Below are 22,916 nucleotides of genomic sequence, written 5' to 3' on the forward strand. Positions count from 1 at the left end.
ACAGGCTGAGGGGGAGAAGTAGGTTTGTCACAATAGGTCAAACTGCACAAAGTGAGACCTGGGGACTTTCCTTCTGAGATTGACTTTGGTCATACTCAAATCATCAGTCATGACTGGACAGCACTCCTTACATGCATCGAGATGATGTTGAGTGTGAAGTTCCCAGTTGGCGCATGTCAGAGCTACTGCTTGGCACTCTTTTTTAAGCCTTAGCAAGAGACTGTGATTTAGTGGACTGGAGCTACCTTTTCAACACAGAAAGTTTCCTTCTAAGCTAGGTTTATGTTATACTGTCAGGGCAGTGGGGAAATACTTGTAATGTTGCTGGCAGGGTTTTCCTTTTTTTGTGGTTAGAGGACTGCAAATGGGCTATCGATTAGTAATTAAAAAAAAACGCAACTAAATTTGCTTCAGAATAAATGCATGTACCAGAATAATCTGTAACTGGACACGCTAATGCACTTCAGATTGTTCTGGGGTCCTGAATCCTATCGTATATAAATCAATGGATGTGAACCTTAGAGATTCAATACACCTGTGAGGGGGGACATGTTAGTTCTGGTCTCTGCTAGCAAAAACTGTTTCATATTTTACCTTAAACACTGAATAAAATACATAAGCAGTGTTGGGAGCAGGGCCACCCCCCAGGACCAAAAAGCTAGAGAATCCTACTCTCTCCTCCTTCCCTTTCTTTAGGTAAAAAAATCTTGACTTATTTTCTGCCGTGGAGCAGCTTCCAAAATAGGGATGGAGAGTGCCTCCTGCCCCTTAGACTAGCCTATAGCTTGGTGGTTTGGGGCCACTCTCCTGACAGGTGGGAGACATGGGTTTAGATTCCTTCAAGCAGAGGAGGAAGTCGAATCTGGATCTCTGGCTTCCTGATGAGTAAGTCTGCCACCACACTATTCTATAAACAGGGGCATCAGCACCATTGTTGCCTTCTCCTTCCCTGGTCATCATTGAATTCTGCTTGGGCCATGCTCCTATCAGTGAGTATAGGAGGTGGATCAGGGCTCTTAACCACAGGGATGGCTGGGTTCTCATCCTGGTTGGGTTTTAGAGGAGTGAGGTGCTAAAATGCTTGGATTAGGTCCAGCTCTAGGCCCTTGGAGAACTTTCAGGTCATACGGGTACGTGCCTATTAGGGACCTCTAGAGTCAAGAAGCTACTGAGCAGTTTCTGGGATTGCAGTTTTGCCTTGGGTGTTTAGATCCTACCCAAGTCCCACTTTAGGCACAAAGTCCTTTTTTTGAATGTGGCCCATAGTGACTTACTGTGAAGGGGAAGAAGCCAAATGGATAGGGGCTGAGGTTTCAATAATACCCTTGCTAAAATTTGCCCCTTCTAAAGCCAACTCCAACTCCTGATTCAGCAGTGCAGAAGCACAGCTTCTCAGTAGTTACTTGCTGATGGATTCTTCCATAATTTTGGTTAAGTTTAAAAGAATTCATTGGCCATGTTCAGACATTACATTTGTAGTGCTATATATGCCCTTGCTGTGCAAAGAAAAAAGCTAGGGTTCAGACCTTCTCTTGCCACCTCCTTCCCCAGTGCTGTAGCAATGAAGTTTGGCTCCTGGGGCAAAGCGCAGTGGCAGCTCACCCTCGCCATGTGCACAGATCTGGGGGGCACATGCCCCCCCCCCCCCCCAATGCTTGCCTGGGAGTGCATGCAGCGGTGGGAGCTGCCCTCCCTGCACCCCCCAAACGAGCTGCTCATGGCTCTGTCCCGCACCCTGCCCTGACTGGGCAGCGCCTGTTGGTGCCCCTTCACTTTGGTGCCCCGGGGCAGTCCCCTGTTCACCTTCCCCCTTTCTCCACTGCTATGGCACTGGCCTCTCTGTTGGATGCATTTGTGGTGACTTTGTAGAACTCCAGTGGGGGGGGAGGGCAGTTCTATGTCTGTATTCTTTGTTATTCTACATTTTTGTAGCACTTCAAAGTGCTGTGATACTTGTAGTGCTATAAACACATGTGTGAACACAGCCATTGGCTCGATAACATCACCATTATTCCATCTGAGGAAGACTAGAGTGGCATCCTTTGAAAGCCTTTCCTTGCATTCCCTTAAATTGGTAGAAGGGTCACGGTTGAACAACATGCAGCAATGCTTGTCCCATCTGGGCTGAATGCTCTGCTTCAGCCTTCTTCCTAGAGTCTGGCAACTCAAGGAATTATCTTTTCAAGGGTAATGCTTATGACTATATATAATTCATGATTACAATATGATCACCCTTACACACAACATTCCTGTTGACCACTGGGATTTGGAAAAATGCTTGTGGTCTACCAGTTCTACTTAACTGCATTGTGAAAATAGTTGAGGAAGAAGACTTCTGTTGAATATTTTTAAATCCAAAGGTTTGAAATGCCCAGTTCCTACATGTTGGCATTTTAAACTTGAAGTGGCAGTCGTTCTAGTATGTTACTGGCCTGCAGAAACTTTGTGCCTTTTTCAAGGAAAATTTGCTAGATACTCTCTTGCTTCCATTGAAACCAATGGAAGTTTATCCTAAATGGCTTTGCTAAAATTATTTGTATTGTGGACAATTTCATGAAGGCAATTGCATGAAGATGGGAATTAACAAGTTCAACAAGATACCTCACGCCTGCAAATGTATGCCTATGCTTAATTTTACTTGCATTGATTTCTTCCAGAATCTGTGGAAACAGGGACATTTGATGTAGCTTAGACCATTGATTTCACTTGACATGCTTGCCTGCATAAAGTCCAACTGTTTCTAGGGTCTACAACTTAGTTGTCATCCTGACTAAGAAATCAGCATTTGCCACAGAATTTTTGCTAGATGATTTTTAACCAAACATTATAAATAGTACATTTTTTTTCAAAATCCTGGAAATTCCAAAATGTTACTAGCATCCCTCAGAAATTTTACTTTAGGTACCAGCGTCTCCTTCAACCTTTGGAGTAGGAAAATTTGAAAAGTTTCACACCATTTTTAACATTTGTTATGCATCAGCTCTGTCTTCCAAAGGGAGGCCTAGCACCCAGCTTGCTGGACTTACAACGGACTTTTTCTATTTCCCCACAGACATACCTCATCTAACCAAAACTAAGCAGAAGAAAAGTTTACTAGGCATCTCGGGCCATACATTCTGGTCCCACTATGGGAGACCTATTTAAACTTGATTGACTAAAACTCGGTTGCCAGGTTAGGGAATGCTGAGGCAAAGAAACCGAGTGAGAGTGGGTATGGGCAACATTTGAACAATGGTCAAGGGTTCATCACAGCGTCCAGCCCGTTGGAGCCCTGACCACAAATACCGTCATACTTTTCCCAGGATGACTGATGGAAGTCCTCCCCACAAAGTTTATGAACACCCCAAATAATCCCCTTAAGTCTGTTAAAAGGCTACGGTAAATCTGAGAGTCATGATAAACTGAGGTTTATTCACAACAGGTAAAATAGAAAACACTGATGCTGGCGTCACAGTGCAAGCATAGCTAGGCCATCTAAGAAGATCCCTTCCAGTATATTCATAATAATTTCAAGTTGGCTCCTAGGTGTCTGGTTACTCCTTAAAATTTAATGTTTTTCCTGGTTGTTAATCAGTTTCTTGAATGTTCCAAATCAGATAACCCCTTGTCACTGAGAAAGGTATTTCATTTAAATTTAAACTGTTTATATAACAGGATTTTCCCTGTTATTTATGGCTTGGGACTCTCGATTTACACAATTAAAATAATGCTTTGAAGAGGCTAAACTAGGGGTAGAAGAAAGCTGTAAAAGTAGCAAACAGTGTGCTTCAAGGGAGAGACATCTCTCTGACACCATCCGTTGTTGTTCTAGAGAAGCTGGGAGAAACGGATCGTCTCCCTTCAAGGATCGTGCTGAGACCTTTGCTTGTCAACAAATCACCCGAGTGCCTTGGAACGGTGAGATCCCAGCTCTCGCTCTCTCTCTTCCTTTTTCTCTCTAGGCATAGTTTTCTGAACCTGAATTGTATTAGTTAAGCTTGAGCTAGGTTTCCCTAAATACTCAATGAAAACAGGGTAATATTATAATTGTTTTGTTTGTTTTTCCTTGCATGTCTATTATTACTAGTACCATTATATATATTTCATATCCTTAGCAATAAGTAACTTTTCTAGTCAAACTAGTGGTAACTGGGCATATTTTTCTTTCTCTACTTCCCCTTCCCCACTTGCTCTGCAGCAACGCTTCTTTTACCTAAGCCAAAGAGCCCTGTGAAGCCCAGAAATGCTGTGGGGTCTGCTCATCAAGAGGCTACCACTACTAGGACAGTTAGGGCAAAAGATTGGGATGTGCTGAGTTTGAGACACATAAGGGGATCAGCTTGTACAGGCTGATTGACCCAGTTTGGCTCAGATGTGCCTAATGAACTGAATGCTGGCCCATGAGGGTGTCAGCTAGACACCCAGCTGGATTCAGAGGTATTCTGTTTATCTGTGCTTGTGTCTGACTGCATTTTTATTGTTACCTTAATGAACTGATTCCTGGCATATGAGGGTGTCAGCCTGTCCATGCTGATCAACTCAGTCGGGTCAAGAGTGTCACGTTAATCTGTGTGTGTGTGTATTGGACTGATTTAGTGGCTGGAGGAACCCAGCTCCATTAAAACAGAATCCTGCAAGATAGCTCCATTGGGGGTGAGGACTTGCAGAAGGGAGAAAAAGAACTCCATTTAGAAACACCAGTACACACAAGCAGCACATTGATAGAATTACAAAGACCATAGAAACGTATCCCTAATAAATGAGCGTGCCCCAAAGTGATGGGCAAACCTGGTAACACATTGATTGGCATTAGCAATACAAGTACATTTTTTAAAAATTTCTTCTCATGTAGAAAAGGCCTTAGATTAAATGCCTAGGTATCATAAATCCCACCCCCCCAACCCATTTTCTCCTTCTCCCCTTCCCTTATAAGCATTTCCTGCTTGACACTTTTTAAAACAGCACATAGAGTCTGGCTTAAAGCCCATTGAAGTCAATGGCAATGAGCTATGAAACACTGAATTCAAACTTACTAGCCTGTGTTTATAGGCACAGTTAAGAGGATGTTAAGACTTCAGGGATATTTCTGTGCAGTTCAGTTATGGTGCCAAGGACCGCTATCCTGCAGTAGTAGAATTAAGGGTGAGCGAGCAAGGCACCAGCCACAGGCACCAGTTTAGGGGGGTGCCAGAATAACAGCCCCCTGGGCATTCTTTGCCGTTGCAGTAGCACCCAGTTGCAGGGACACCACACCACTGGCAGCTGGGGTTTTTGAGTAAGACTTATCTCCCTCACCTCTTTCGGACATGACATGTCTTAGGGGCCAGGTAAAACCTCTGTGCATCTTTCCACGTGCTCCACGGGTGGGGAAGGGGGTGCGCTTTAATTAGAGCAGCTGTGGGTATTCAGGGTCTGTGCTTCCAAATGGCAGCAGGGACGCTTTAACTAAAGCGTTTGACAAGGTTTAGTTAAAGCACCCCGACTGCAATTTGGAAGTGTGGGGACACTGAATACAGGAGATGGGGAGGCTGCTGGAGCATCCAGTCTGCTCTGACGTGCTGTAATTACAGTGCATCGGAGCAGCGTCTCCACACGTCTACAATTACTGTGGCTGAATGATCTCCCTCTGACTATATCCAGTTTTTGTAGGGATACTGTAGTACTTCTCACTGTAAACAAGTTTATCTTTTAATATAAGCCATATTGGTAGGAAACAAATCAATTCAGTACCTGTTTTCTCCATGTAGAGACCTCTAAAATTCAAATCTATCTTGTCCTTATTTGCTCGCAAGCTATTCTGGGTCTCTTCCTGCAATTAGATTGGTTTTCATAACTGTTCCTCTTTGCTTCTTTCATTCCTGAATCCATTTCTCCTCTGTACAGATCCTCTTGAGCTATTCAGTTTTCTGTCAGTGGCCAGTAACCCAAATGAGCAGATCCTTATGTTAAAATTGTGAAAATTTCTTCTACCAAGGGTCTGGAAATGAAGAGATGTGGCATAATTTTCTCACAGCACTTTTTGAGAATTGCATTATTTTAGCTTTCACAACTTCATGGAGTTTGTGGCCAAGGGGGACCATTAGTTTAGTTAATCTGAATTCCCGTACATCTCAGGCCATAGAATTTAATCTATTTACTGCTGTTTGGAGCCTAACAACTTGATTTTGACTATTACCTGTCCTTCAGAAATGCACCCACTCTTGAAATGAAGATTTTAAGAGATGAAGAATCCATCACTCCCTGTAGTGGTTTGTTCCAGGGGTTCATCACTCTCACTGTTCAATATAACCATGTTGTTTCTGCCTGGCTTTCAGTCTGTTGCCTGTTTGAAAGAGATTTTTTCCCCTCCCACAGACTGAGACAGCATTTGTGCCCTAGATACTGCTAATTCAGCTTTCAGAATGTATGATTTCCTGAAAAAATAACAGAACAGATTTTTGGTTCTCTACCATCCTGCTAACAGATTCAAACAGCTGGAGTCTTTTCAATTAAGTGACTTTTAAGGGCAGAGTTTGTCCAGATGAGTCTGACTGGTAGCCTGCCCCTGGCCCATTTCAGAGTGGTGGCTTACAGGTAACTGTTGTCTATGTCCTCTGCAGACAGCCATGGGGAATGACTGTGAGTGCTATGCAGTAATTCAGAGCAAAGGTGAAGAATGAGATTCCTCTTTGTATGTGACTACATGTGACAGCTTCCAAAGCAGAAGTCAAGCCATGTTTCTAAGAGCATTCATTTGAATGTCTTAAGATTGCTACTGTATTAACTTTTTCTGTAACAGCTTTCCAATAATCTGATCAGCATCTTTTTAGATATTGGTCAACAATTCTGTATACCATGGCCCTGTTTTTCAGTTTTCCTATGCTGTAAATTTTGGCCTTGTATATGGTGTAAGTGCCTCAATGGCTATACAAACCATTTCTTACAGGGGCTTTAGTGAAAACTGGCTTGCCTGGAGGTGTTTCAAGTCATGCTGGGGAAATTGTCATGGAGTTATAAACTTGGGTATTCCATAGGTTCAAGTTGTGCCTTACATATGTGAATGGAATGGGGATACTACTACGGTAGCTTTACTTAACTGAGCACTTACCAGCCAAGCCTCTCCTGAAGAAGAATTTGCTGCCACCTTGTTCAGCTGCTCACTTACTCTGAACTCCCTGCCAACAACGGGGGGAGGCTAGTCTTGTAGGAAGCCAACCAGGAAGTTAGGAGCCCATCTCTGGAGGGTCAACAGCAGACAAGAGAGAAAAGTTAAAAAAAGAAGAGGAAATGTGGGAAAGGAAAAGATGCAGAGCATGGGAGGGGTGTGTGTGTGTGTAAGAATTCAGTGGGGGGTCCAGACAGGCAGAGAAGTAGTAAAACCTAAGATACTATATTTCAAAGAAAGAATGAAGAAGTACAAAGTGAAAAAAAGAGTGGAACAGAAACAGAAATTATAGACTAAACAAACAATTTAAATGATCTGATGACAAGAGAATAAAAGTGGGAGTGAGTTAAAGACAGGTTATCCTAGCAATGCAAGGCCATCATTGCTGCTGCATGTGGTTTCTGTAGACACTGAGCGAGAGAGAAAGCAAAGAAAAAAAAAGTGAGTTTCGCACAGCTTCCAGGTGACTAAGTGGAATTATTCATGTTCCTACAATTTACTGCATTTCTCATAGGCGCACACACACACTCTCCCACTCTCCATTGTCATAAATCATCACGTCTCTTTTACCGAGGCTTATGATTTTACAAGTGCATTCTGTAGCATAGCTACCTTAAAGAAAAACTCTTCTCTTTTCAGTGTCTGGCTTAAATTTGGAATCAGCACAAGAATCGAGCAAGTCAGTTTGTTTAGTGGGCTAAGTATGATCTCTCTCGCATTCAGTTCTATGTCTGGGTTGTCTACTTAAGGTACCAGCCTCTGGTCAGATCCGTATCCCTAATTAAGTGACTTGAAGTAATACTTGTTAAGAATAATCTTTGTAGGGACTTCTCCATGTAGTGATAGTTTTCTATAAAGTTGTTGCAAATGGTTCTTAAGAGCAACAGTTCTGTCATCATTCTCAGGGGGGTTAAACTATTAACTCTACTGCATGGAGCTTTTGGGAGTTAAGGGCACTGAAGCTGTTTTGCAGGAGCTGAACGCTCTTAGTGGAAATTATTCACGTACACACTTTTTTGTTGAGCTGTAGAGACCCTTGATTTTGGTTCTGGACGCCTGTAGGTAGTTAACGCCTTCAGCATGTCAGTCAAGAAGGCAGCCAGGCTCTCTGTTTGTGGGCTGCAGTAGATTCACATCCTCTGTGTTGGGGCCTAGAGAGGGACACGTAATGTGTGCACACACACTGTTTGGGGGTTGAGCTAATTCAGGCAGACTTCTGTGACCGGGCGATCTGCCTGACGAAATTGGTCAGGGAATGGGTCGCCGACATCTTCATCCCAGAAGTGAACTTCATCAGACCTTGCAGCTGAAGCTGAGTTGGGCTGCTTCATAATTGGATTGGAGAAAGCCTGGCTGGCATTTAACCTGTCATTCCACACAGTGCCATTTCCATGTGAGTGAACTCCATAGTAATGTATCACATGCTTTTTGGCAAGGAAAATGTGATGTTTAGACTGGTGCTGAGGGAGCAGGGATGGCCGCAGTAAAGATGATGGCTGCAAAGGGGCCAGAGGTCCAGAAACTGACTTTGCCATAGACCCCATTGCTTGAATGGGCTCTGGACCACCTCCTGAAATGGTTCAGATTGGTGCACCATGAAAAGCCTGATCCTCAGAGGCATTTGAGCCTCTAACATCTGCTGAAATTAGCATGGAATTACCTCACAGACCTTGGGATCAAACTGTGCAACTACAGCACCAGGATGGATGGGGATATATGAAATATGTTGCATCTTTCATTGCAGGCTTTGCACTGCAGATCAAGGCAGGCTTAGCAGGCCTGCGTGCCCTTGCTCAGACCCAGGAAAGTGAAGTATAGGGCGTGTTGCAAGAGCTGAAGTATTAACTCTGGCATTTCATGCCAAACTGGCAGTAACATTTTGCCTGCTTGAATCCCACTGTAATTTTCCTTGGATAATTTCTCTGGCCAAACACTGCTTGTGCAGGGGCTAGTAAACAGATGTGATATTTCACCCCAAATACTTTCATCATTCAGTTTGTAAATCTCACTGAGATCCATTTTGGATTAAAAAAAAAATGCATGAATGTGCTCATTATCATCCATATGAGCATCAAGACATGGGACCAGCCACTCACTTTGAAAACAGATGTCAAAACTTCCCATCACATAATGCACTGCTGGTTTGAAGCAGCCACACAAAAGTACCCTCTCTCTTCTCTTGACAATGGACTATTCTTAGGGTAAGTCTTATTATGCTGTAATTAAATGTTTTGGAATAACAATGTTCTCTTCATGGTGCATGTAACGCCACTGCATATGCCAGTCTAGCACTGTTAAATCAAACGTAACATTCAGCTACAGATCTTGTATCCTTCATCAAAATTTCTTTTAATCTGTGAGATGGATTTTATTTTGCGATGCGACACAAGCTAATATCTCAGGCTCATGCAGAGGTTATCTACTGCACGTTCTCAAAATCTAATCTTGAGCACAACAGGAGTCTTCTTTTGGTGATGAAACCAGTTGATCCATTTTCCTATCTTCATTAGCAGAATTTCTCTAGTTTGTTTAAATTGGGTTCTAACATTGTGGCTTCTTTCTGAGAAGAAAAGACTTTCAAATTGATTCCTAAATTACCCTGTATTGTTTTCAGTGATAAGTACCTACTGTTTCTTTCTTTACAAAAAATGAATCTGCAGTATGCTACAGTAATGACCAAAACACACTGCAGTAACACTGCTGTCTTGGGCAGTAGCAGCACTCAGACTAGGATCTGTGGCCTGCAGCTGGTTCCTGGTGCACTTGACAGTGGTTGATAGAGAGCAAGCTGGGTACACAATGCTAGCTTTTTGCTCTACTTCTGGCTCTCAACAGCATTGAAAGACTTTTAAAAGGAATGAAATACTTGCCTTCATTATTTTTCTATGCAACAAAATGCTGTATTTGCCACCTGGTGGTTGCATTGTTGTGAATGAGAGGTGTTTTGAATGTCACAAGTTGGATCAGGTCTATGAGATCCCTGGTTTTATCTGGGGAACCACCATGACTGGTCAGCAGTGGTACTTAAGTAGCCCTCATTATAAAAGAGGGTAGCTATCAGTGTGTTTGGATTCTGGAACTCCTTAGTCTCAAGGTTTTAGAAAAACCTGAATTCAGTGACTTTCTGAGCAAAAGACAGTGTTGTTTGATAAAGAGTTTTGGGAAGACACAGTACAGTTTCTATAATACTGAGGAGGGAAGAGAGATGTGTTTTAAGACTCTGGCTAAGTTCTTGTTTACGATTAGTTTTGTGTTGCTGGGATTTCATTGTATTAATTGTTAATGATATGTTCATTTCGTAGATCTTTGGCTAGTTGTCTTGTTATTATTTTAAATCTGAAACAATTAAAATCTTTCCATCCAGTTCTGGTCCAGGCTATGAAAATATTAAAATATTTGAGAACTGAACAATTGTCTTTCAGTCTGTTACCCAAACAAGATCAGCACACGTGTGTGATAATCATTTTTAGGGGCAGTCTACAACAGCCTTATCTTTAAGAGAGGACATTCCTCTATGAAACGTCTGCTCACTAGATGTTTTCTCTTCTCTGCTAGTCTGCAATTCACAGCTGCAAATTCCGGTTTTATCTGTTATGCTTTTAGATAGGTTTGTACTGGGTGGCTGTTGAATCAGCGGGCATGTGGCACTTAGTCGTCTGTCTTTTGGTGCAGAAGCATTAGCAACACTGAAGTAATTAGTGTAATACATTTACCAATATGTTGAAAAATCATGAAGATCCTATTGATTTAATTTAGATTATTTTTGCATTTTAAATATAGTATTAAAAGTGATGTGGAAAAGAATACTGGGAATATCCTTGTTTTCTGGAGCTTTATTGAAATGGTTAGTCAAAATATTTGCAGTAGTGCCTGACTGTAGCCCTAGTCATGATCCATGAGCCTGTAGTGCTAGGTACTGTACAAACACAGGACAAGAAGATGTCCCCTGTCCAAAAGAAGCTATGGCTACCAGGGTATGACTTTAACTTACTCAAAATTACCAGGAGGCCTAATCATCATCATTCCTAATGTGTGGTATCCACAGTAGCTCTGGCTCACTCACTATAAACTGTTTTTTCGAAATCAGAATTTTAGCATATGCAAAGTGTAAACTGCTTTCATCAGACCAATGAATTAGAGAGAGAGAGAGAGTTTATGGCACTGCAAATCTTTCATCACTTTCTTTTTTTGTAAGAAGGAAAAATGTACTTCAGGAGCCAATGCTGCTTGCTTATCACACAAATAACCATGCTAATTTAAAAGGAGCTGCTTGTATCACTAAGTTGAAACCAGATTCAGCCTTAAAAGACAACAATGTTATGAAAAAGGATTTCTTTCCCTCCCCCCGTGTGTTTTGTTTTGGAGAATTTCAGCATTTGATCTCAAATTTTATTGATATGTTTTTAATTTGATATTATTTTTATTTTATTTTATTATTTACATTGTGCAGTTTCATTTTAAATTATTTTAATATTATTTCATGACATGATATGCACTACTGCCATTGGTATGCCAAAACGTTCTATTTTTATTTTATTTATCAAACAAATTAGGGTAGCATTCACTGATACTTATAAACTTCTTATCTATTTTTCTTTTTGGGTCTGTGCATTAAACCATTTAATTCACACATGAGCAGGGGGCACCTTTGATGTAGGAAAGTTGAAAAGAACACCTATCCATAATGGTTTTAAAAATAAAATAATCGTAGCATAATAGTTGAGAGATTCAGTTATGATATGTTATATTTTGAGTACACGGTGTACTATGCCTGACTGTCATGATATAATATAAAATATATTTATATTTTATATTATATAAAATAATATAAAAATTAAATGTCAAAATTAAAAAAATAAGACACAATTTGAAGTGAACGAACAACATTCTGAAGTGAACAAAAGACTTCCAGAACCAAACCTTGTCAAAATGTCCAAGGAAGGAAATTGTGAAAATATTTGTTTTCATTCCAAGTCAGAATGGAAATAAAATGCCAACATTTCTCGTAGGATAGTTGTTAGGGTTCCACACTAGTGGAATTGATATTAGACTGATCCCTTAGAATCTTATTTTTCTAAACATCATACAAAGTTAGGCAGCTATATAAAAATTTTATAGGAATGTAAATAAAAAATCAACTCGAACAACAGGTTTTACCACCATAATGCAAATCTATTTACAGTGGTATTTTAAAGCCTGAGTCAACAGATCATCTCTATCTGGCAAAGCACTTGAGCTCAAATGAACTTTAATCATGTGTTGAAGTCCCAAATGGATTCAGTAGAACTTAAAATATGTCTGTGGTTAAGCATATGCTTAAATAGTTTGCTGAACTGTCATGGACATGAGGAAAAGGTGGAAGAATTGCGAGTAGTTAGTCTAAGAAGACTAAAGCAAAGTTTGATAATTATCTTCAAACTCAAAAAACATTGTCCAGGAGAGAACAGGACAAGAAGCAGCTATCTTAAATTGCAACAAAGGCAATTTAGGCAGGCATTAGGAAGAACTTCCTAACTGTGAGCATGGTTAAGCATGGGATCTTATTGTGTAGCGGTTATAGAATCTCTGGCACTAGAAGTTAAGTATAGGTTAGATAAATATTTGTTAGGCATAGTTTAGAGATAGAGATGATCCTGTCTAGAGCCAGCAGTTGGACTAGATGACCTTGAAGTCTCTTACAGTTCTGTTATTCTATGTAAAGGGTGCCAAATAATTAATCTTAACATAGTTTGAATGCATGCGGGGTATATTGGTATCTGACTGGCTAATGGGAATATTAGAATATATCAGAGATTCAGTGAAGGCAATAGTTAAAGATAAACATTAAAACAAAACAAAACAGCTTCAACTTACGTATCCTTTTGTAGCCAAAAGATTTGGGCACCGGGAATGGAAAAATGGGAGTAACTAGTATCCTGAGCCAATGTTAATCTATTTTTAACTCTTTCCATGTTCACATCTCCTCCCTTACTCAAATTGGAACTCAAATTGCACTGTGAATTTCCAACATGCAGAGGTATATGTACAGCTGATACACACAGCTTTTTTCTTCTTCTCCTTTTGTTTGCAAAGATAAATGTACCTATGAACTGTTGATCTAAGAAGATAAGACCATTGAGACCTGCCTATGGTACCACAAATGTTACTCAACCGATTCAATCAGCTATTAGATAAAAGCACCAAAAAAGCCTCACTAAAGTGCCCGATCTATACAGATGTCAGGTGAGCCGGGTCCAACCAACTAACGTGGCGCCTCTTCTGGGCATGTGCTGGGTTTGGCGCAGGAGTACATGGAGTTAAATAAAGTGGTTTCTTTAACATCTGCAAGTAGCCATGTATGTTCAAGCAAATACATGCCATTTGCCTGCATTTTACCTTAATAGAACAAAAGGGCACATCAGCAGGGGTGAAAATATTGTATTTTGTTTCCAGCCTGAAAAATCTTCCATCCAGATGCAAGCAATGAGAGTAGGTGATCTCTCAGGGTTTATCTATACTGTGTTTCCAGTGTGCCCCAGAGCAGGCTGCATCCACCCTCTCCCACTCAACGAGCACTAAACCCAGAGTTCTTGGGAGTGTAAAGAGCTACAGCAAACAACTGTGTGGAGCGGCTGAGGTGCTCCAGGTGTCTGGAGAAATGGTGCCCTGTGGAGTAAAACCACAGGTATCAGCTGAGCAGCTCGTCCTTGATTTGACAATCCTTTGTGAACTAAGTGTGTTGTGACCTGCTCAGATTTGAATAATCTGGGTTCTACTGAACCCTAAAATAACCAACTCTAGTTCTTAACCACAGTTTGCCTTCATTGTACTCTTCTGGAGCCTTTAGACTTGCTATTTTCCACAACCTGTCTGAGAAAACTGCTGGTTAAGACTTGTACTTGCGTTTTCTTGGTCCCTACACTAAATTCAGATGCATTTTTGTAATCAACAAAATAGGGACGCAGGCATTGCCGTAGCAGATCAGATCCCGAGGTGCAGCGAGTCCCATGTCTGTCCCTGATACTGGCCAGTACCAAATGCTTCAGCCCAGTAGCATAAATTGGGGGTGGGTGGCGGGGACACCAGCCTCAGATGCCGATTCAGGGGGGGCACCAGAATGGTAGCCCCAAGGAGCTTGTATTTCTGCTGCAGCCTGTGTTAGCAGAGCTTGCACCGAGGCAAGGAGGCAGTCTGGGCAAGGAGGTAAGTGCCTCCCTCTTCCGCACACCGTTCTGTGCTAAAATTTAAATTTATGTTTTTGCTGCAGGGGAAGGTGTCAGGATATTTAAGGCAGATAGGAGGTAACTTGAACAATGCGTTAGTCCTCCTCCAGTTTTCTGAGAGAGACAGCTTTAATTTCTTAGGCCTGAGGTTTAACAGCTCATTCCACAGACTAATGTTTATTTGATATACTGCATGCTATATTGCAGGGGTTGTCAACTGGGGGTACGCATGGGTGGACAGGGATGGAGTGCCACCACACACCATCCCGAGCTGCTGTGCAGGTGTTGCCCAGCCGGATGCGGTGGGTGGGGAATGCTCTGCGTTCAGCCATGCACCAGCCTCCCTCGCCCCCCCGCTCTGTATCTGGCCGTGTGCCACCCCTCACCCCCTGCCCTGCTCCATGTCCAGCCGCTGGGGGTATACTGATCCAAAAAGGATGAAAACCCCTGCTATATTGGATGTTCTCAGTTGCTAAATAGCTAATCCAGTTTTGGACTGTGTTAAACTCTTGTCTGTAACACCTTTGAAAATAAATTCCATCGTTTAATTACAGGTCATGTAGTAGAAGAAATAATTTAGAACTTCCCACTCACCATTTAACTGAATGCCTCCTTTTTCTCAGCCACAAAATTTGGTGCCCAGGGCCAAGCAGATCCTGCGTGTCCCAGACGAGCCACTCTTCAGTGGACATGAAGCCAGCGGTGCACACTGGTGGGGGAGGAGGGGCAAGCAACCAGACGCTTCTTCTGTGGCACGGGGCTGAGCTGCCAGCTGCAGGTGGGCCCCACAGAAGGGGCCGCGGCCTCTCCACCCAGCTCCACGGGGACCCCCAAAGCATGGGGCCTGGGGTGGGTGCCCCGATTTGCCCTAACAAAGGGACGGCTCTGGCCACAAGTGACTATTCTATCTGTTCTAGACTATTCATTGTTTTGTATATCATACAACCTCTTCTTCCTTTCCTTTATAAGGTAAACAATCCCAGTGTTTCATTTCTCTTCCCACTAGAATTTTTCCAGGCCCTTAATATATTTCCTCACTGAGCCCCCTCTACTTCTGCAGTACTAACTTTGTTACGAAGTGGGTGCATCTACATGTTCATTAATGTGTCTTTGCTACTGCGCATTAGGTTTAGTACTTCTGTGATGGGCTAGCTGGTAGTGACTTAGCCCAGGAGTTTTGAAAGGGTAAAAGATGATTGGAAGACTTGGGATTCCCTTTCCTCACCAATCAGGCCCCAGAGACTCACCCTCCATGTCCCCTGATTGGCCCCTTGGGTCACCTGGAGGGGGATAAAAGGGGCAGCACAGCTGACTCAGGAGATACCAGCTAGGGACCACGAGGAAGGAGCTTCAAAGATCTGGCAAGAGCTGGGCCAGCAGGACGGGAGCAGTTGCCCCAGAAGCACCTGAAGGAGCAGGACCTGCAGGCAGCAGTTGGATCCTCAGCAGCGCAGCTTGCTGCCGGCAGGGGAGGCTTCCTGCTGGGCTCCAGGTTCCCCTACGAGAGGGTACGGCCAGCAGGAGAGGCTCCCCCGATCCAGCAAGGATCTTAGCAGAGACCTGAGAGGTTTCCAGCTCTGCTTCCAGCTCCTCCAATCAGAAGCCAGACAGCTTGATGTGAGGCTGGGGCTCCTGGAAGGCCAAGACCCCTAGCAGTTTGGCATAATATTAGCACTGGTGGCTGTGTGGTAGAATTTCTGTCTACCATGGGGGACAGCTGAGTTCAAGTCCCTGCTAGGATGACTTGGGGTGAGTGAAATAACAGGGAGAAATTCTTGTTTTAATGGAAAGGTGCCATTGTGTTTTCCTGCTTTCTCCCTCCTCCAGGTACCTAGACCCTATATTCCTTGTTATTTAACATTTTGTATTTTGTGCCTTCTATATTTCACCAACCAGTATTGTTTGTTCTGCTGTTTGTGTTGTATATTTTGGTTAACCCTGTCTTTTGTCAACTGGATGAATATGTCTATGATTGTAAGTGTCTAACTGTTGTTGAACCCTGCCCCCTCGGGGCGTTGTAGTGTCCCCTATACCTTCTGGTTTATACTGGTTATGTTCCCAGTACTGATTTTTACCTGTCTGGCTATTTTTGAAGCTGTCTCTAGCCATGCCCTTGCATTTGGTCATGGCTATAAACTGCTTCCTGTGGCCAGATCAGGTGGAAATTGTTACTTCTGTCTGTACCTTAAGTTGATCTGCAAACATATTGAATGAATGCATGACCTTAATTAGCTGAGCTTCATGAGTGAAGACACATGAGAAATTGAATGGAATGAATGTCTTGCTAATGGATAACCAATTGGCTTAACAACCAGATAGCAGCTCCCATTCCCCTTTCACAAAATCACTAAATGATGAACTAAGGTACTCTGAGGAGTCCAGAGAGTGGATCCAGATAGAAATCCCCATGCAAGACCAATAGGGATCTTTCATCACAGACCCAAGGGAAAAAGAGTAGGGTGTAGGGAAAGTGGAACCCTGCAGAAGAGCTGTGACCCAGCCAGATGGACTTTTGTGCCAGGAGTCATTCAACCTCCCTAAAAGAACCAAACCAACAAGGCACGGTGGGATGAGTCAGAGGTATTCCAGCATAGCAGTAAGTAGAAAGCTTATGTGTGCTCATAGTCACCCATTTACCTTCTCTCTCAAGTTCCTCAGAAGTTGAGAGAGAGCTCTTGACTAAGCCAAATAACTTTGTGTGTTTTGGAAGTTTGCCTCCCCACAGGTCAGCTTTTTTTTCTTGATCATGAATAAATACAATAAATAACATTAGACCTAGCATGGAACCATGAGGTTACTGCCATCAGCATTTTTGCCAGAATGAAAACCAACCATTTATTTCTACTTTCTGCTTTTTGTTTCATCGTCAGGTGTTTATATGCATATACGTGTGTGTGCTTGCATATACTTTAAAAAAAAATCATGACAATACTATGTCTCCCAGTCGATGAATGCTTAGCTGCTTTGGTAACTGTATTGACAGCCTTTTGGATGCCTAAACAAATGTTGTCAACTGGTTCTCATTTATCAACTGCTTGTCTGAAATACTCAAAGAATTCTAAGAGACTAATGAGACACGATTTCTCTTAGCAAAAACCATTGTAATCCGTCTCTGCTTTGTCAAGGTGTTCCAGGTGTTTTGTAGCTCTCTTTCTTGTTTCAAAATGGAGGGGCCTGCCAGTCTATAATTCTTTCATTTAAATGGGGGTACAGCATTTCTGCCCTCAAATCCTCTGCAACTGTTTTAATGCTTACCATACCAAGCTGCGTAATGTTAGGTGACCAGCCGCTTCATATTTAAGCTTCTTCAGAATATTTGTATATAGTATATGGGTCTAGTGACTTGGTGCTTTTAGATCATTCTGTTGCTCCACCATCTATTTTTGGCACCTGAGGCTTTGATATTGGCTTCATAACTTGAAAAGTGCAACTTGGGGATCAGTATATCAATATCCCATTAATGTCTTTATTGTTAAAGACTGGGGCTGGGGTGGCACAGGCATTAAGGTCCAGAGACTGCAAGTTCCAGGCCATAGCACTCATGGCATAGCCCTGTCAGATTCCTGTGAAGTTGTGAATTCTGCTAAGCACCTTTTCACAAGGACATGAAAAAAGAAGGAAGAACTAAAGACTGATAGAAAGAAAATTTTAACTGTGCACTTTAAACCTTGCTGATCCAATGGGCAAACCGAGTCTTCGCATGTTTCCTGCTTCAGAGGTTATGAAAGAACTGCTCCTTGTTTGTTTTTACCCAATTAGCTGTTTGCTTTTCAAATCCCCTTGCAATTTACCTCCTATTTTTTGCCTGCTGTAATTTATGATCCTAGTTATTGACTTCGCTACAGTTAGATTTCCAAATTTTGAAAGATTTCTGTTTGGCTTCAGTAGCCCCCTGAACCTTGTCTCTTAGCCAGATTGGCTCATACGTTACTTCCCCAATCCCTCCATAGTAATAGATGACAATTTTGCATTGGTCCCAGGTAGCTTCTTATTTCTTTTCCAGCTCTCATTTCTCCAATTTGTGAATCCAAAACCAGTACCTCCTCAGCTTCCTTCCCAATATCATGTAGCAATTATACATTTATGAGTGCATTTGTCATAGTTGATTATCCTGTACTTATAACATACTTGTTTTACACGTGTCAGTTCTACTCTGTTTTTCCTCAGGTCCATCTTCTCATTTGCTTGGAAGCCAGATAGAGCAAGCAATTACTGTTAGCTGCTTTACAGCTGCCATGAGTCATGCTTTGTGAAGAGGTCTCTCTGAACTATTCAAGGAGATGAAACAGGCCTGGTGCACTTACCTTGATATAGAACTTAAATTGAAGCAGCATTTTATCTATGGTCCTGTGGTTATATAAAGGATGGCTTAAAAGAAAGCCCTTAATGGGCACTGCTGTAGCCAGAAAAAGTTCAGTCAAAGTCAAATAATCATTGCTATGGTAAGGTCAGAAAAAGTATTTGGAGCCTAGTGGCTTTTGGGAATAGAATGCGTATCTGCTAGCTTTATTTTACAACATACATATGTTACACATACACAGGCTAGTGGATATTTAGGGCTTGATTTGTAGAATGTACACACTTTTTTGCACACTCATTTGCATATTCCAAACCAGCGGTTGTGTGCACAAATTGTTACTTATGTAACCAGTTGGCCATTTGTGCATGTAGTTGCCTGGTTTGCATTCATAGCCATGGTAACTATTTGTGGGCACACTTACAGCACAGCTTTTCAGCCTATCTATTGGGTAAAGTCATTGTATTGCTGCTAATTGCATCCTCACTGTAACTGTGTCCATCTGCTTTGTCACCAAATGTATGCCCTCTAGTTGGACCACAGACACAGTAGGTGTCTTAGAGCTGCACTCAGAAGCCTTGAAAATGGCAGGAGCTAGTCAATTAAGTGGCTGGTATTTCCCCTCATTTTCAAGGCTTTTAATAGCAGCCCCAACCATGATTACTGGAAAATAAAGGGAACTAGTCAGCTTCTTGGGCTGCTAATACTGTTGCAGTGATGGCTTGTTAAATAGTCAGCACTCTCAGTGCTGTGGTAGCAGCAGCCTCCAAACTGGCTAGCTCTCTTCAGTTTCTTTTAATAGTCACCATCAGGGCTGCTATTAAAATGAAGTGAGCTCCCAAGTGAGCATTTTATGGTTTGCCGTGGGTACAGACAAGGGCATATTCCAAATAAGAACATAACCTTGTCTCAGTCCCAAGACTAGGAGTGTAAATGGGGTATGCTGGTTGTGCATCTTCTCTTTGCTGCATTTCTTTTTTAAGAACAGAGTAAAAAAACTTCTTTCTGGAGTCCTTGGAGGCTCGTTTGTATGCCAGCCAGAGGCAGCTACAGACGCTCTGAGGTAAGGTGGGTGTTTTGGGCCTCTGCGGCTCCTTCTGAGTAGCAAGGGCACCAGTGAGCCTCCTGATCTAGTTTCTAGAAGTACTGTCTGAGGTAGCAGGCATGATTTCTGTTGGGTATAAGCTGATGTCTCCAAATGGAAGTGGATCAGCTGTGCCAGGACACATTCCAGCTCAGCTGATCTGCTTCATTGGGAAAAATGCACATTGCCCTTTGTCTTGCCCATTGATCCTGTGGGACAACAGTGTTTGCTTGCAGAGATGCACCCTGGGCACATCTCTGTAAGAGGAAAAAGCTGGGCAGGAGCCTTTGGCAGTTTGAGGGACCTAGTCCTGTGCAGCAATTCCCAGGCATGCAGCATCAGGAACCTCTAGCCCTGGGAGTACAGGCTCAGGGCAGCTGGAAAGTGCAGGCAGCTCCAGGCTGCCCACAGTCTTTCACCATAAAGCTACAATAAAACTGAAGAAACTGTTAACCACCTTTTGTCAGGACCACAAATTTGGGCATTTGTAGCATGATAAATGGTATAGACATCTGTTTGCTTTCCCATTGTGCCACCATAATAATTGTTAGTGTAGCACAAAGATGACGTCTGTTTGCCCCCATAAGCTCTGTTGCTAATTAAGACTCAGCAGACTAAGAGATCAGATTCAGATAAGGTACATCTTGTTTACTCCTTTAGCCAAGTGGGCATGAAAGCAAAGCAGTGCTCCTTCCTACAGCACAAAGCTGCTTCCCTGAACCCTGCATCCAGCAGCATCTGTTTTGTTTGGGCCAGTTATGTTTATGTTAGGACATGCACAGCATGCTGAGAGGACCAGGTCTCAATGATAACTGAACCTTTATTAACAATGATGTGCAGAACAGAATTGCACTAGCTCTTTTACTTCCTCCTTTTTCAAGTAAAAAAATCCTACAATGTTATCAAGCTAAATTTGTAGAAAATAATCAGGCCCTGACTCTCCTCTTTTGGCTGAAAGAATTTGGTAATTTTTCTAATGAAAGTAGATCTCACTTGAGGTTGAAATTTGACAGGCCATCCAAAGCAAGCATTTTGGATCATAATCCACTGCTGTGCAACCTCACTGACTATAAGGAATTAAAGGACTTTCTGGGCAAGACCACAGAAGAATTCTGTACTCAGTTATGTACATCTCAGTGGCAGAATGGATCTTTCTTAGCTCCAGTTTCTTTTGTAATGCGGAATGTGTGCTTCAGGGCAATTTCTGACCTAAAAATGAAGGAATTATTTTCATATGTCTCAAGAAGTGGCACTTTCAAACATGGTGAAGCAGTGTCAACTCCAAAAAGTTGATTGGCAGAAGTTGTGGCATCGTTCCCAGAATCTGTACTTCCTGGCATAAAATTGTAGCACACTTCCCCAGTGAAATAGTTGCCATGTGGGAACTAGGAGGGTAATTCAACACTGGATTGCCTCCAACTATTTTAATTCAATGAGGAAATTAGCTGGGAAAAGACTAGGTATTTTAGCCAAACTAGATAACTAATAGAAATGAATGGAGGAAAACTCTGATCTTGGTGCCCTTTTTCATGCTTTTCTTAGCTAACCCAGCCAGCCATGCATGAACACTAGCCCTCCAAGCAGCCAGATGATCTGATTGTCCTCGCTTGGCTCAACCCTATGCTCATGTGTGTCATCTTATGTCTTCCTTATTTAACTTTTGCCTGGATGCTGCAAGGATTTTATGCATGGTGCATAACTCTTTGATTTCAATGTTTTAAATAGTTACTTACGTGTATAACATTAAGCTCATATACAAGTCTTTTTGAGATCAAGGCCTGAGACCGTAAGATGTTTTAAGGTGGGACCTTTTAGCTCACTTTGTTGCTGCATTCCATCAGTTCTCTGCTTGCATAAATCCATTGAAATCGGTGGACTGACACTGCTTTGATAGGTCGCACAGTAGAGAACCAGGCCTTTTTTGTTGTACAAAGTGCCATCTGCCTTTATGGTGCTTTATTAATAATGCATAATAGACCCTAAAGGTACTTTATAATGTTCCTTACGAATGAGGGAATAGTTGTGTGCACATACAAATACCCATTATCTTCTATGCACCAATCAACATGTTGCTGTGAACTGTGCCAGTTTATCTGGGCTGCTGTTGAACCTAGGAACATTTTTTGGCTGGGACAACATGGTACGTGTAATCTTATTTTAAGATTTGCTCTTTTAAACATCCAGATTCCTTATTGGGACTAATGAGAAAAGTCTACTCTCCAGGGAAGCACAGAAACTTCCATGGGACTGAGCAACCCTCTCCCTCTCTTCCTGTGTCTGCGTTGTGACAAGCAAAGAAATAATCTTGAAAAAGGGGAATGTATCAGGGGCCCCTAACCCTTGCCACTCATGAGGTAGGAAACAGGCAGAGAGTTGCAAGCTGGTAGGTAGCTACAGGAGTCAGCTGCAGAATATGCAAGCAGCCAGGAAAATCTACAGAGTTAAAGAGCAGCAGGGGAGAGGGTATGGCTGCAGATCAGCATTTAAGTCATTACATGTGAGGGTAGATTCATTGCTGGGCTAATTAGGAGCCTCTGGGCAAGGAGAAGGCCAGGTGACTCAAAAGGGTTGGAGCCCAGCATACTAAAAGCCTGGCCCCTCAATTGGGGAGCTCAGTCTGGCCCTGACTTCTACCATGAACAGAACTGCTAGTCTGGGGTATAACAGGAAACTCACCCAACACAGGTCTTCAAGGAGCTGCAAAGAGCCAGCAGCCAAAGGGTGGGAGGTGGTAGGGTCCCATAGAGATCCAGAAGGGATTTATCAGTAGCTGATGGTCTGGTCCTTCAGACATCAGGGAGAGGAGCTCTGAGCAGGATGGCTGCAGGAGAGGGACTGACCAGTACCCAAGAAGTCCCTGTGAGTTGCAAGTAAAGTGAAACGGGGACTTAGGGCTTGCAGGAGGGAGAGTGTTGTTATATAGCCCGTTTCTGTTCTTATTAAGAAACCAGTGGACTGGATGTGGCTGTAAAAGGTGAGGGGGAGATCACAGGGGTGCCTGAAGGGCACATTACTGAGCCCTAGCAGGGCAGGGACGTGAGGAACGAGGGGTGCCATGAGAGGTATGTCTAGCTTTGAGCCATTACAGGAGCTGGGGCGCAAGGAGCAAGTAGTTGAGGCTGAGAGGACCGATAGCCTGAACCAGGGAGGGGCAGGAGAGGTGGGCTGAGGCTGGGAGGGCTAGAGTCCATAGTCTGAGAAGGGTGAGAA

General features: G+C 42.7%; 1 long non-coding RNA gene across 2 annotated transcripts in view; it reads left to right on the top strand.

Moving 5' to 3' along the window:
- The first annotated feature begins 1,695 nt into the window (after window positions 1-1,695).
- The window catches only part of LOC132247725 (uncharacterized), a 40,769-nt gene continuing 19,548 nt past the window's right edge, over window positions 1,696-22,916 (top strand). Inside the window, exon 1 of one of the 2 annotated variants that reach the window (XR_009459080.1) lies at window positions 1,696-3,897. This is a non-coding gene — a long non-coding RNA (uncharacterized LOC132247725). Of the gene's footprint in view, window positions 3,898-16,469; window positions 16,922-22,916 lie in introns of those variants that run through there. The other variant, XR_009459081.1, reaches the window with a different exon arrangement.

The sequence above is a fragment of the Alligator mississippiensis genome, chromosome 1 (assembly GCF_030867095.1).
Source record: "Alligator mississippiensis isolate rAllMis1 chromosome 1, rAllMis1, whole genome shotgun sequence".
Classification (NCBI taxonomy): domain Eukaryota; kingdom Metazoa; phylum Chordata; order Crocodylia; family Alligatoridae; genus Alligator; species Alligator mississippiensis.